We start from the raw sequence: 16,499 nt of genomic DNA, 5'->3' as shown, positions 1-16,499 counted from the left end.
TGTACCTTATTTCACATATGTATATTCTTTAAGCCTTCATACCCTGTGACATGTACAGTGGATGATTGAGCATTTGGAAATGTAATGTATGAACATTGGACTTATCATTATTATTTCATGTGGATGTTCTACTAGATGGATTCATGTATGTTAGTTGATTTAGATGTAACTCAACATTAAGGGATTCTTAAAGAATGAAATTGGTTATGTATGTTATGTTTACTTTTAGATGGACATTGCTATTGCTTTCGTTATTATGTACAAGTTATATGTGGTATTTACTTTCATATTATTTTGAAGAAAAAAAAAATGTTACCAAACTTAGTGAAATTCTAGGTTAATTCTTTGGATCCCTTGGCGGGGCATTACATTTGGTATCAGAGCCCGAGTTTCTACATTGGGAGTTCTGGGTATTTTGGAACTACTAGAACTGTGAACTATTAAGTGTATCTCTTCAACTTGAAACTAGGATGGTGTCTGGGACTAGGTCTTCTGTTAGAGGTACTGGTAGAGGCTGAGGGAGAGGTCATGGTCGTGGTAGAGTTGTCAGTGCCCATGAGTCTACCCATGAGGGATCGGCTCGTGTAGAGAGCAGGGAAGAGCACTCTAATAGGCAGCAGGAAGAGAGCCGTAGAGAGGACCAAGCTGAGTCTGAAGAGGTTGGTTTGAGACAGATGATGCAGACTATTTTAGAACATCTACCTCTTGTTCAAGAATAACCTAAAGTGCATCAGACAGAACAATAGCATAGACCCAGATCTAGAAGTCCTCGAAAGGATCGTCAGAGGTGAGTATGAATGTGAGTATGAGTATGATGCGTCCTTCGTGATGGTGGATATGTATCCTTTCATTGATGATCAACATATGTTAGATGATGTTATCTTATGCTTATATTTGCATGTCAGATTACTTTCTACATATGATGTTTATATGTTAGGAGTGACATTCTTACTATGTTAATACCGATGATCTCTTCGGTGATTTGGGATGTTACGCACAGAGGGATGGCTAGGGCCCACGATTGTCTAATGATGCTATTAATGGTTGGGAGGAACCATGCACTTAGTTAATATATTTGATCTTATGATGGATGTATATGTATTCTATGATGATGTATCATGAGTATCATGTGATTGTCTTTGATGTATCATGGATTAGAATAGGATGATGTACCTTATTTCACACATGTATATTCTTTTAAGCTTTCATACCCTGTGACATGTTCAGTGGATGATTGACCATTTGAAAATATAATGTATGAACATTGAACTTATCATTATTATTTCATGTGGGTGTTGTACTAGATGGATTCATGTATGTTAGTTAATTTAGATGTAACTCAACGTTAAGAGATTCTTAAAGAATGAAATCGGTTGTGTGTGTTATGCTTACTTTTAGATGGACATTGCTATTGCTTCCGTTATTATGTACAAGTTATATGTGGTATTTACTTTCATGTTATTTTAAAATAAAAATAAAAAAATATTACCAAACATAGTGAAATTCTAGGTTAATTCTTTGGATCCATTGGCGGGGCATTGCAACAAATTCTCATTCAACCTTTCAAAATGAAAAGATGAGGGTCTCTTAAATAGACTTTCCTAGAATTCATCAACGATTGAGATCGATTTCAATCAACAGTCAGGATTAAAGGTGAAATTCAATCATAAAGAGAGATTTTTAAATTAAAGGGAGTTAACATATTTAATTTAAGTAAAATAATGAGTTAACTGATTCAATTTGAGTAGGAAAAGGAGTTAACTGATTTAACTCATTTTTGATCAATAGTGAACTCGAAATTTCCCTTTTTGAACTGAAGAGAGATATTGTTGAGATATTTAATTTAATAAAATGAGATATGCTCTCATAATTACTTTTTCTATTTAATTAAATAATCTTTAATTAATTAGAGACACTTTTCTTATTTAATTAAATAACTTCATTTAATTAATTAGGAATGGGTTCTCATTTAATTAAATAACTATGTTTAATTAATTAGAAGTAAGTACTCCATTTAATTAAATAATTTCATTTAATTATTTCAAAATTCTTTTCGAAACTAGTAAACTCAAGTCAACTGTGGTTAAATCTGATCAAATTTTGGTCAAACTTGATCTTTGCGTATGCGAATATGAGCAAATGTGAGTATGAATTCTAGCAACAATTCGATGCAAATTCTCATTCAACCTTTCAAAATGAAGAGATGAGGGTCTCTTAAATAGACTTTCCTAGAACTCACCAACGGTTGAGATCGATTTCAATCAACAGTCAGGATTAAAGGTGAAGTTCAGTCATAAAAGGAGATTTTTAAATTAAAAGGAGTTAACAGATTTAGTTTGAGTAAAATAAGGAGTTAACTGATTCAATTTGAGTAAAAAAAAGAGTCAACTGATTTAACTCATTTTTTTATCAATAGTGAACTAGAAATTTTCCTTTTTGAACTGAAGAGAGATTTTGTTGAGATATTTAATTTAATAAAATGAGATATGCTCTCATAATTACTTTTTCTATTTAATTAAATAATCTTTAATTAATTAGAGACACTTTTCTTATTTCATTAAATAACTTCATTTCATTAATTAGGAATGGCTTCTCATTTAATTAAATAATTTTGTTTAATTAATCAGAAGTAAGTATTCCATTTAATTAAATAATTTTATTTAATTATTTCAAAATTCTTTTCGAAACTAGTCAACTCAAGCCAACCATGGTTAAATCTGGTCAACTTTTTGTCAAACTTGATCTTTGCATATGTGAATATGAGCAAATGTGAGTATGAATTTCAGCAAGAATTCGATGCAAATTCTCATTCAACCTTTCAAAATGAAGAGATGACGGTCTCTTAAATAGACTTTCTTGAAATTCATCAACGGTTGAGATCGATTTCAATCAACAGTCAGGATTAAAGGTGAAGTTTAGTCATAAAGAGAGATTTCCAAATTAAAGAGAGTTAACAGATTTAATTTGAGTAAAATAAGGAGTTAACTGATTCAATTTGATTAGAAAAAAGGAGTCAACTGATTTAACTCATTTTTCATCAATAGTGAACTGAAATTTTTCCTTTTTGAACTGAAGAGAGATTTTGTTGAGATATTTAATTTAATAAATGAGATATGCTCTAATAATTACTTTTTTTATTTAATTAAATAATCTTTAATTAGTTAGAGACACTTTTCTTATTTAATTAAATAACTTCATTTAATTAATTAGGAATGGCTTCTCATTTAATTAAATGACTTTGTTTAATTAATTAGAAGTAAGTACACCATTTAATTAAATAATTTTGTTTAATTATTTCAAAATTCTTTTCGAAACTAGTCAACTCAAGTAAACCGTGGTTAAATCTAGTCAATTTTGGTCAAATTTGATCTTTGCGTATGTGAATATGAGCAAATGTGAGTATGAATTCCAGCAACAATTCGAGGCAAATTCTCATTCAACCTTTCAAAATGAAGAGATGAGGGTATCTTAAATAGACTTTCTTGAAATTTATCAACGGTTTAGATAGATTTCAATCAATGGTTAGGATTAAAGGTGAAGTTTAGTCATAAAGGGAGATTTCCAAATTAAAGGGAGTTGACAGATTTATTTTGATTAAAATAAGGAGTTAATTGATTCAATTTGACTAAAAAAAGGAGTCAACTAATTTCACTTATTTTTGATTAATAGTGAATTGAAAATTTCTCTTTTTGAACTGAAGAGAGATTTTGTTGAGATATTTAATTTAATAAAATGAGATATGCTCTCATAACTACTTTTTTTATTTAATTAAATAACTTCATTTAATTAATTAGGAATGACTTCTCATTTAATTAAATAACTTTGTTTAATAGATTAGAAGTAAGTACTCAATTTAATTAAATAATTTCGTTTAATTATTTCAAAATTTTTTTCGAAACTAGTCAACTCATGTCAACCGTGGTTAAATCTGGTCAACATTTGGTCAAACTTGATCTTTGCGTATCTGAATATAAGAAAATGTGAGTATGAATTCCAACAACAATTCGATGCAAATTCTCATTCAACCTTTCAAAATGAAGAGATGAGGGTCTCTTAAATAGACTTTCTTAGAATTCATCAACAGTTGAGTTCAATTTCAATCAACGGTCAAGATTAAAGGTGAAGTTTAGTCATAAAGGGAGATTTTCAAATTAAAAGGAGTTAACAGATTTAATTTCAGTAAAATAAGGAGTTAACTGATTCAATTTGAGTAGAAAATGGAGTCAACCTATTTAACTCATTTTTTATCAATAGTGAACTCAAAATTTTTCTTTTTTAACTGAAGAGAGATTTTGTTGAGATATTTAATTTAATAAAATGAGATATACTCTAATAATTACTTTTTCTATTTAATTAAATAATCTTTAATTAATTAGAGACACTTTTCTTATTTAATTATATAACTTCATTTAATTAATTAGGAATGGCTTCGCATTTAAATAAATAACTTTGTTTAATTAATTAGAAGTAAGTACTCTTATTAATTAAATAATTTTATTTAATTATATCAAAATTCTTTTCGAAACTAGTCAACTCAAGTCAACCATGGTTAAATCTACTCAATTTTAGTCAAACTTGATCTTTGCATATGTCAATATGATCAAATGTGAGTATGAATTCTAGCAACAATTCGATGTAAATTCTCATTCAACCTTTCAAAATGAAGAGATGAGGGTCTCTTAAATAGACTTTCCTTGAATTCATCAACGGTTGAGATCGATTTCAATCAACGGTCAGGATTAAAATTGAAGTTTAGTCATAAAGGGAGATTTCCAAATTAAAAGGAGTTAACAGATTTAATTTGATTAAAATAAGGAGTTAACTGATTCAATTTGAGTATAAAAAGGAGTCAACTGATTTAACTCATTTTTTATTAATAGTGAATTGGAAATTTCTCTTTTTGAACTGAAGAGAGATTTTGTTGAGATATTTAATTTAATAAAATGAGATATGCTCCCATAATTACTTTTTCTAATTAATTAAATAACTTCATTTAATTAATTAGGAATGGCTTCTCATTTAATTAAATAAATTTGTTTAATAAATTAGAAGTAAGTACTCCATTTAATTAAATAATTTTTTAAAATTATTTCAAAATTCTTTTCGAAACTAGTTAACTCAAGTCAACTGTGGTTAAATCTAGTCAACTTTTTGTCAAACTTGATCTTCGCGTATCTGAATATGAGCAAATGTGAGTATGAATTTGAGCAACAAATCAATGCAAATTCTCATTCAACCTTTCAAAATGAAGAGATGAGGGTCTCTTAAATAGACTTTCTTAGAATTCATCAATTGTTGAGATCGATTTAAATCAACGGTCAAGATTAAAGGTGAAGTATAGTCATAAAGGGAGATTTTCAAATTAAAGAGAGTTAACAGATTTAATTTGAGTAAAATAAGGAGTTAACTGATTCAATTTGAGTAGAAAAAGGAGTCAACTGATTTAATTCATTTTTGATCAATAGTGAATTGAAAATTTTCCTTTTTGAACTGAAGAGAGTTTTTGTTGAGATATTTAATTTAATAAAATCACATATGCTCCCATAATTACTTTTTCTATTTAATTAAATAATCTTTAATTAATTAGAGACACTTTTCTTATTTAATTATATAACTTCATTTAATTAATTAAAAATGGTCTCGTATTTAATTAAATAACTTTGTTTAATTAATTAGAAGTAAGTACTCCATTTAATTAAATAATTTCATTTAATTATTTCAAAATTCTTTACGAAACTAGTCAACTGTGGTTAAATCTACTCAATTTTGGTCAAACTTGATCTTTGCGTATGTGAATATGATCAAATGTGAGTATGAATTCTAGCTAAAATTCGATGCAAATTCTCATTCAACCTTTCAAAATGAAGAGATCAGGGTCTCTTAAATAGACTTTCCTGGAATTCATCAACAATTGAGATTGATTTCATTCAACGGTCAACATTAAAGGTAAAGTTCAGTCATAAAGGGAGATTTTCAAATTAAAGGTAGTTAACAGATTTAATTTGAGTAAAATAAGGAGTTAACTGATTCAATTTGATTAGAAAAATGAGTCAACTGATTTAACTCATTTTTGATCAATAGTGAACTATAAATTTTCCTTTTTGAATTGAAGAGAGATTTTGTAGAGATATTTAATTTAATAAAATGAGATATGCTCTCATAATTACTTTTTCTATTTAATTAAATAATCTTTAATTAATTAGAGACACTTTTTTTATTTAATTAAATAACTTCATTTAATTAATTAGGAATGGCTTCTTATTTAATTAAATAACTTTGTTTAATTAATTAAAAATAAGTACTCCATTTAATTAAATAATTTCGTTTAATTATTTTTAAATTCTTTTCGAAACTAGACAACTCAAGTCAACTGTGGCTAAATCTAGTCAACTTTTGCTCAAACTTGATCTTTGCGTATGTGAATATGAGCAAATGTGAGTATGAATTGTAGCAACAATTTGATGCAAATTCTCATTCAACCTTTCAAAATGAAGAGATGAGGGTCTCTTAAATAGACTTTCCTGAAATTCATCAACGGTTGAGATCGATTTCAATCAACGGTCAGGATTAAAGATGAAGTTCAGTCATAAAGGAAGATTTCCAAATTAAAGGGAGTTAACAGATTTAATTTGAGTAAAATAAAGAGTTAACTGATTCAATTTGAGTAGCAAAAGGAGTCAACTAATTTAACTCATTTTTTATCAATAGCGAACTGAAAATTTCCCTTTTTGAACTGAAGAGGGATTTTTTTAAGATATTTAATTTACTAAAATGAGATATGCTCCCATAATTACTTTTTCTATTTAATTAAATAATCTTTAATTATTTAGAGACACTTTTCTTATTTAATTAAATAACTTCATTTAATTAATTAGCAATGGCTTCTCATTTAATTAAATAACACTGTTTAATTAATTAGAAGTAAGTACTTCATTTAATTAAATAATTTCGTTTAAATATTTCAAAAAGAAATTTGAAATTAGTCAACTCAAATTAATCGTGGTTAAATCTGGTCAACTTTTGGTCAAACTTGATGTTTGCATATGCGAATATGAGCAAATGCGAGTACGAATTCCAGCAACAATTCGATGCAAATTCTCATTCAACCTTTCAAAATGAAGAGATGAGGGTCTCCTAAACAGACTTTCTTGGAATTCGTCAATGGTTGAAATCGATTTTAATAAACGATCAGTATTAAAGGTGAAGTTTAGTCATAAATGGAGATTTCCAAATTAAAGGGAGTTAACAGATTTAATTTGAGTAAAATAAAGAGTTAACTGATTCAATTTGAGTAGAAAAAGGAGTTAACCGATTTAACTCATTTTTTATCAATAGTGAACTGAAAATTTTCCTTTTTGAACTGAATAGAGATTTTGTTGAGATATTTAATTTAATAAAATGAGATATGCTCTCATAATTACTTTTTCTATGTAATTAAATAATCTTTAATTAATTAGGGACACTTTTTTTATTTAATTAAATAACTTCATTTAATTAATTAGGAATGGCTTCTCATTTAATTAAATAACTTTGTTTAATTAATTAGAAGTAAGTACTTCATTTAATTAAATAATTTTGTTTAATGATTTTAAAATTTTGCTCGAAACTAGTCAACTCAAGTCAACCATGGTTAAATCTGGTCAACTTTTGATCAAACTTGAACTTTGCGTATGTGAATATGAGCAAATTTGAGTATGAATTCTAGCAACAATTCGATGCAGATTCTCATTCAACCTTTCAAAATGAAGAGATGAGGGTCTCTTAAATAGACTTTTTTAGAATTCATCAACAGTTGAGATCAATTTCAATTAACAGTCAGGATTAAAGGTGAAGTTCAGTCATAAAGGGAGATTTTCAAATTAAAGGGAGTTAATAGATTTAATTTGAGTAAAATAAAGAGTTAACTGATTCAATTTGAGTAGAAAAAGGAGTTAACTGATTTAACTCATTTTTTATCAATAGTGAACCGAAAATTTCTCATTTTGAACTGAAGAGAGATTTTGTTGTGATATTTAATTTAATAAAATGAGATATGCTCTCATAATTACTTTTTTTATTTAATTAAATATTCTTTAATTAATTAGAGACACTTTTATTATTTAATTAAATAAATTCATTTAATTAATTAGGAATGGCTTCTCATTTAATTAAATAACTTTATTTAATTAATTAGAAGTAAGTACTCCATTTAATTAAATAATTTTTTAAAATTATTTCAAAATTCTATTCGAAACTAGTCAACTCAAGTCAATCATGGTTAAATCTGGTCAACTTTTGGTCAAATTTGATCTTTGTATATGTGAATATGAGCAAATGTGAGTTTGAATTTCAGCAACAATTCGATTCAAATTCTCATTCAACCTTTCAAAATGAAGAGATGAGGGTCTCTTGAATAGACTTTTCTCGAATTCATCAACAGTTGAGATCGATTTCAATCAACGGTTAGGATTAAAGGTGAAGTTCAGTCATAAAGGGAGATTTCTAAATTAAAGGGAGTTAAAAGATTTAATTTGAGTAAAATAAGAAGTTAACTGAATCAATTTGAGCAGAAAAATCAGTTAACTGATTTAACTCTTTTTTGATCAATAGTGAACTGGAAATTTTCCTTTTTGAACTGAAGAGAGATTTTGTTTAGATATTTAATTTAATAAAATGAGATATGCTCTCATAATTACTTTTTCTATTTAATTAAATAATCTTTAATTAATTACAGACACTTTTCTTATTTAAATAAATAACTTCATTTAATTAATTAGGAATGGCTTCTCATTTAATTAAATAACTTTTTTTAATTAATTAGAAGTAAGTACTCCATTTAATTAAATAATTACGTTTAATTATTTCAAAATTCTTTTCGAAACTAGTTACCTCAAGTCAACCGTGGTTAAATTTAGTCAACTTTTGGTCAAACTTCATCGTTGCGTATGTGAATATGAGCAAATGTGAGTATCAATTTCAGCAACAATTTGATGTAAATTCTCCTTCAACCTTTCAAAATGAAGAGATGAGGGTCTCTTAGATAGACTTTCATGGAATTCATCAACAGTTGAGATCGATCTCAATCAACGGTCAGGATTAAAGGTGAAGTTCAGTCATAAAGGGAGATTTCCAAATTAAAGGGAGTTAACAGATTTAATTTGAGTAAAATAAGGAGTTAATAGATTCAATTTGAGTAGAAAAAAGAGTTAACTGATTTAACTCATTTTTTATCAATAGTGAACTGGAAATTTCCCTCTTTGAACTGAAGAGAAATTTTTTTGAGATATTTAATTTAATAAAATGAGATATGCTCTCATAATTACTTTTTCTATTTAATTAAATAATCTTTAATTAATTAAAGACACTTTTGTTATTTAATTAAATAACTTCATTTAATTAATTAGGAATTGCTTCTTATTTAATTAAATAAATTTGTTTAATTAATTAAAAGTAAGTACTCCGTTTAATTAAATAATTTCGTTTAATTAAAAAAAAAATTGAAACAAGTCAACTCAAGTCAACTGTGGTTAAATTTGGTCAACTTTTGGTCAAACTTGATCTTTGCATATGTGAATATGAGCAAATGTGAGTATGAATTCTAGCAACAATTCAATGCAAATTCTCATTCAACCTTAGATGAGGGTCTCTTAAATAGACTTTTTTGGGATTCATCAATGGTTGAGATCGATTTCAATCAACGGTCAGGATTAAAGGTGAAGTTCAGTCATAAAAGGAGATTTTGAAATTAAAGGGAGTTAACAGATTTAATTTGAGTAAAATAAGGAGTTAACTGATTCAATTTGAGTAGAAAAAGGAGTTAACTGATTTAACTCATTTTTTATCAATAGTGAACTGGAAATTTCCCTTTTTGAACTGAAGAGAGATTTTGTTGAGATATTTAATTTAATAAAATGAGATATGCTCTCATAATTAATTTTTCTATTTAATTAAATAATTTTTAATTAATTAGAAACACTTTTCTTATTTATTGAAATAACTTCATTTAATTAATTAGGAATGGCTTCTCATTTAATTAAATAACTTTGTTTAAATAATTGGAATTAAGCACTCCATTTAATTAAATTATTCCGTTTAATTATTTCATAATTCTTTTCGAAACTAGTCAACTCAAGTTAATCGTGATTAAATCTGGTCAACTTTTGGTCAAACTTGATCTTTGCATATGTGAATATGAGCAAATGTGAGTATGAATTCCAAAAACAATTCGATGCAAATTCTCATTCAACCTTTCAAAATTAAGAGATGAGAGTCTCTTAAATAGACTTTCCTGGAATTCATCAACGGTTGAGATCGATTTCAATCAACGGTCAGGATCAAAGGTAAAGTTCAGTCATCAAGAGAGATTTCCAAATTAAAGGGAGTTAATAGATTTAATTTGAGTAAAATAAAGAGTTAACTGATTCAATTTGAGTAGAAAAAGGAGTTAACTGATTTAACTCATTTTTTATCAATAGTGAACTGAAAATTTTTCTTTTTGAACTAAAGAGAGATTTTGTTGAGATATTTAATTTAATAAAATGAGATATGCTCTCATAATTACTTTTTCTATTTAATTAAATAATCTTTAATTAATTAGAGACACTTTTCTTATTTAATTAAATAAATGCATTTAATTAATTAGGAATGGCTTCTCATTTAATTAAATAACTTTTTTTAATTAATTAAAAGTAAGTACTCCATTTAATTAAATAATTTTATTTAATTATTTTAAAATTCTTTTCGAAATTAGTCAACTCAAGTCAACCGTGGTTAAATCTGGTCAGCTTTTGGTCAAACTTGATCTTTGCGTATGTGAATATGAGCAAATGTGAGTATGAATTGCAGCAACAATTCGATGTAAATTCTCATTCAACCTTTCAAAATGAAGAGATGAGGGTCTCTTAAATAGACTTTCCTGAAATTCATCAACGGTTGAGATCAATTTCAATCAATGGTCAGGATTAAAGGTGAAGTTCAGTCATAAAAGGAGATTTTCAAATTAAAGGGAGTTAACAGATTTAATTTGAGTAAAATAAGGAGTTAACTGATTCAATTTGAGTAGAAAAAAGAGTTAACTGATTTAACTCATTTTTTTATCAATAGTGAACTAGAAATTTCCCTTTTTGAACTGAAAAGAGATTTTGTTGAGATATTTAATTTAATAAAATGAGATATTGTAATGCCCCGCTAAGGGATTCAAAGAATTAACTTAGAATTTTGTTAAATTTTGTAACATTTTTTTTTTTTTATAACATGAAAGTAAATACCACATATAACTTGTACATAATAACGGAAGCAATAGCAATGTCCATCTAAAATTAACATAACATACATAACCGATTTCATTTTTTAAGAATTCTTTAACGTTGAGTTAAATCTAAACTAACTAACATACATGAATCCATCTAATACAACATCCACCTGAATAATAATGATAAGTCCAATGTTCATACATTACATTTCCAAATGCTCAATCATCCACTGTACATGTCACAGGGTATGAAGGCTTAAAATAATATACATATGTGAAATAGGGTACATCATCCTATTCCAATCCATGATACATCAAAGTAGAGATAATCACATGATGCATCATCATAGAAGACATATACATCCATCATAAAGATCAAACAAAATAAATTAAGCGCACGGTTCCTTCCAACCGTTAATAGCATGATTAGACTATCGTGGGCCCTAGCCATCCCTCCGTGTGTAACATCTCAAATCACCAAAGAGATCATCGATATTAACATAGTAGGAATGTCACCCCTAAAAACATCCTACTAATATGCAAAGTAAATCATAAGATAACATCATCTAACATATGCAAATCATCAATATAGGAAACATACCTGCAAATACATCCATCATAAGGTATATCATTTATCATAATGCTCTAAGAACATAATGAAGATAAATGCCAACCAAGAATGCTCCAGCCACAGTGTCTTCGATGGATCTCAAATGATAAGAGTGAAAAATACACTACCACCCGACTGCGTGGAACCTAAGTGGTCCACTCCCACCATGCTGAGGAGATAATCTCAAGTCCCAAACAGGTTATCCATAACACATAGCACAAATCTCTATAGTGTAGGAATCCTAAAAGTATACTAATTCAAAGGTTTCAATCACACACAAAATTAACATCTAATTCCCAGAGGCACACAATGACATGTAAGAAATCTACTATGCAAGCGGGAAAGTGTCATCACATTTATCTCATACAAGTTATCCTGGCAGTTAGCTAAACTCCACGGGTCTATACAGATCTCATGCGGCCACTAGTATCCTCTCATATTGACGAGGCATACTACGGAATGCATGGCCGCAACCATGCGTTCTCACTACTCCCATCCTAGCCTGTACAAGCGCTCAAAGCATAGGCGAGAACATCAAAACAATTATCTTTTTAGATTCATTTAATCTTCATTTAGTGTGTAAATGTTATCACTTATTAACCAAACTTACAATGAGTTACCCTGGCAGCCACTTAGGGCCCCAACCTCCATTGCAAGCCACTTTTCGACACTACAAGTAGATTACCTACCCTAAGTTCATTGAATCATAAAATCACCACAGTCCTGTACAAGCGATTGTAAAAAAAATTGAAAAGATAATCCATAAAAAAGAATCATCAAATATCCATGATAAAAGCATCAAATATCCATAATAAGAATCATCAAATCTCTAAGATAAGAATCATCAAATCTCCATGAGCATCTGAAAAGAATCCATAAAAAATCATGACCACAATAGTTCTCTATTGGCAACTGAAGGCATCACTGATAATCATAAGTATCTTTTGGTTCTCAACAAGCAACCAAGAATATCTCAAAATCATATTGATCGAAGACTCCAAAATGGTTGAGTCAAACATGTCACAACATGATATCATCAAGAAATAAATCCAAATTTCAGTCCCATCATGGTGACTAAAAAATAATCTAAAGATAACTGATCGATGACTCAAAAATGATTAGCTCAAGTGTCTCATACACATACATCTCAGCTTCACACATGAAGATTGATGAACAATAATAATCAGTAAATACAAACATTTCATAGAGCATACGATCACATTACCATGGTTGGGCTTATAAAGATCGAGACCAAATAAGATCAACATGCCATCACATCTCATAACCCCCGAGCCTCTGGTAACAACCTAGGACTGGTCAACACTAGTCAACCCAAAACTCAAAACAAGAAGCATAGAGAATACACGATGCAAACACATGTTTTGGTTTACTAAATTCACATAGTTGAATGATGTGTAAGGGTTTCTAATTTTCTATTTGCAAGTATACTTTCAAGTGTCTTAAGTTTTATCATTTGACTTACAAGTCAACCCAATTGTTCCCTGATAGCATTATCCTTCCATTATTGAGAATTATATTCTAAGAATAACTTAAGGATAACTATTTACTCATTAAACTGATCATCATTGACCTTTAATTAAATTATTCTCTTTATTTAACTATGATCCACATTCTAATTAATTAACTTTTCAACTTTTCTAGGATCATTATTCGTTATATTATAAGAGGACCAATTATCATTCTTCGAATAAGAGATTATAACTTCATTAGAATGATCAATTAATATCGATTCACAATCCTTGACCTTTTATTGTTATAATAATTCTCAATTATATATTACTAAGTCTTCACCATTAAATTATCTAAAGTCATTATTCAAGTCATCAGAATAAGACCTATCAACTTGATATCAATATTTCTACAATCTCATTAAAAGAATTATATCAATTAAATCTCTATTACATAACTTAATTATTAATTAAATCCTATTAACTCTAGTTAATTGATTTAATTAATAATTTCACAACCAAACCATCAATCCAATGAATATTAGTTGACTAATAACTAAAAGTCAGTCATACACAAATATTCAGATTCATAGTTCAATAATAATAACTTGCTAATATTTAATGACAAGCTATATTGGAAATCTTATTAATAGATCACATTCATCATTCTTTATGAATACTATTGTTTCCTTAATTAATTCGTACTAATGATAGTCATTTCAAGATAAATCTCAATCGCATAATTATATTGACAACTTAATGAATATCAATTGATTAGAATCAATTATAATCCAACTTCAAAAATTATTATCTTTTTACTAAACTTCAATCAATAAATAATCTCTACTAGATTAACTCTAATCAAATTTGTTGATATCTATTTAAACCATTATTTATTAATAGTTTGCTAGTCCTTACAAACATTAATAAATAATAACTCCTCAAACTATAAATACTTAGTCTATAGAATCTTTCCATAAACTCATTAGTTAATATTTGACTAACTCTTAACTCCATTAAAGTATTCAAACGTATTAACCAATAACATAATAATTCAATCTTAATCCAATATTATTTAGAATTTCTAAATTTAAATCAACATAATATAAATTATCATCTTACAATTATTTACTCAATATTAAAATCAACCATTAGACTCTATTTTCTAATTGTTCTAATAATATTTTGTCTATATAAAAGTTGTTTGAAAAAAATCTCTATCACAAACTAATAAGACTCATTGTAGATTTTAACATGAATAATTTTCAAATTCTTAGTATTATCATCTTCATTAAACAACTCTAAAATTGTTTAATAGTATTTATTATAAAAGGTCCACTATATAAACTATATTAAATTTTCTTTTCTTTTAATCCATTTACTTAGATTGACTAATAATTAACTACACTTCTTCTACTATTAACTAATCTTAATTAAATTGGATTAATTAGACTAGATAATAGACCATATAAAAATAATGCATATTAATAAGATTCTAATAAGGGAAAATTGCAATAATATCTTTAATTCATTCCATGTTTTGATATATTATTTTTGTGAAGTTTAAACATAAAAAACTCTTGGTTATGGGAGATGAAGAGATATTCGTTCTTGAATAAAACAGTCCCAGTACGACGGTCATATCTCTCTAATGAACCGTTGGATTCGGCTGAAATTTAAATATGTTGGAGAGGGCCAAATTGCGCCGATTCTGACCAAAGCGATCGAATAAATTCGACCACAATAAAAAGTTATGAATGACTGAATTCGGGTCTATCCAAGGGGCAGTGACAGGACAATTTGTGATGAATTAAGAATTTCTTCTTAAAATAATTGTTCTCTAAATTTATCCATTCATCCATCTAATAAGTTTGTCCATACGCATCTGAAAATATAATTTGATAGAAAGATTACATCTAATCATTAGAATTTTCAACTTAGAATTTCTATTTTAATTTCAAATCTTATCTATCTAATTTTACAATATAATTTCGAACCCAACTCGATTAAGATCTAATTATTTCTCCTTAATTGGATCTAAGATTTTTCTATTGTTTTCTTCTCATCCAAATAAAATATCTAGATTCTAATTTTAAATAGTAGATCCAATCACAGAGAGTATTCAGACACATAAAACAAATATGATGAAGACAGGAAGAGAAAGAGTGCAAAGGGAATATAAGAATATCACGAGTGCATCTGGACACTGATGCTAATTTGCTACGCTTCAGAAGTCCATAGAAAATCTCTTCCTTCTTCATCATTCGCAATTTTTCTAAGAATCCAAGCTGATCGAATCCTCTAAGTGATTAGAAGTGCTAGAAGGAGCATAGAAGCAAGTAGAAAATATATGAGCATATGAATCTTCTCTGCTGCATGTAAGCTTTGAAGCTTCTATTTTAACTTGTAGCTCGTGGTTTCCATTAAGCTTGTAGCTTCCATTAAACTTTTTTTTTAAGCTTCTATAAATGCCTGAATATCAAGAGCTCTCAAGAAACCTTTGGAATGCTTTTTGAAACTACTGAAAGGTGTCACCAACTAAGCATGAGTCTTTTCTAATTCTTTTTGATGAGTTATAGAATTGTAGACACCTTGTGCTTAATTGATGCACTAAACTTCGTGTTGTTGACACATGTTAATTCTCATGCAAGTTTATAACTTCAATTTACTTTACTCTTTTCAATTTAATTTATTTATTTATTAAGTCTTATGCACTAACTTTAATATCTCCACTTTTCAATCTTAATATATTTATATTTTAATCATATGAGATTTAGAATCTTTTAATAATTTAAAAATATATTTTCTATTTTTAAATTTTATTTTCTAAAACTTTATTGCTAAAATATTTATTAGCTTTAATAATAATATTATTTAGTCATTTATTTAAAAATGAACTCCAAATATATTATTATTAAAATAAATATTGTCACATTCCAAATTTAATATTATAACTTTTATCTTCCAATTTAATTATTTTATTTTCAAATTTAATTATTTTATTTAATTAATTTTTCAATTACTTAAATAAAATAAATATTAAAATATCATATTAATTTTTTATTTAATTAAACCATTAATTAAATCTTTTTAATTAGGCTTAATTAATAGAAAATACATCAAAGACTCACAAGGTAAAAATATGAAAACTCGTCATAGCCAAAATATATACAAAATCAAACCAAGGGTT

Source organism: Cupressus sempervirens, chromosome 6 (assembly GCF_028749045.1).
Source record: "Cupressus sempervirens isolate cs-2001-9-10 chromosome 6, ASM2874904v1, whole genome shotgun sequence".
Lineage (NCBI taxonomy): Eukaryota > Viridiplantae > Streptophyta > Pinopsida > Cupressales > Cupressaceae > Cupressus > Cupressus sempervirens.
The sequence above is the reverse complement of the archived record's forward strand: the minus strand, read 5'-3'. Positions refer to the sequence as shown.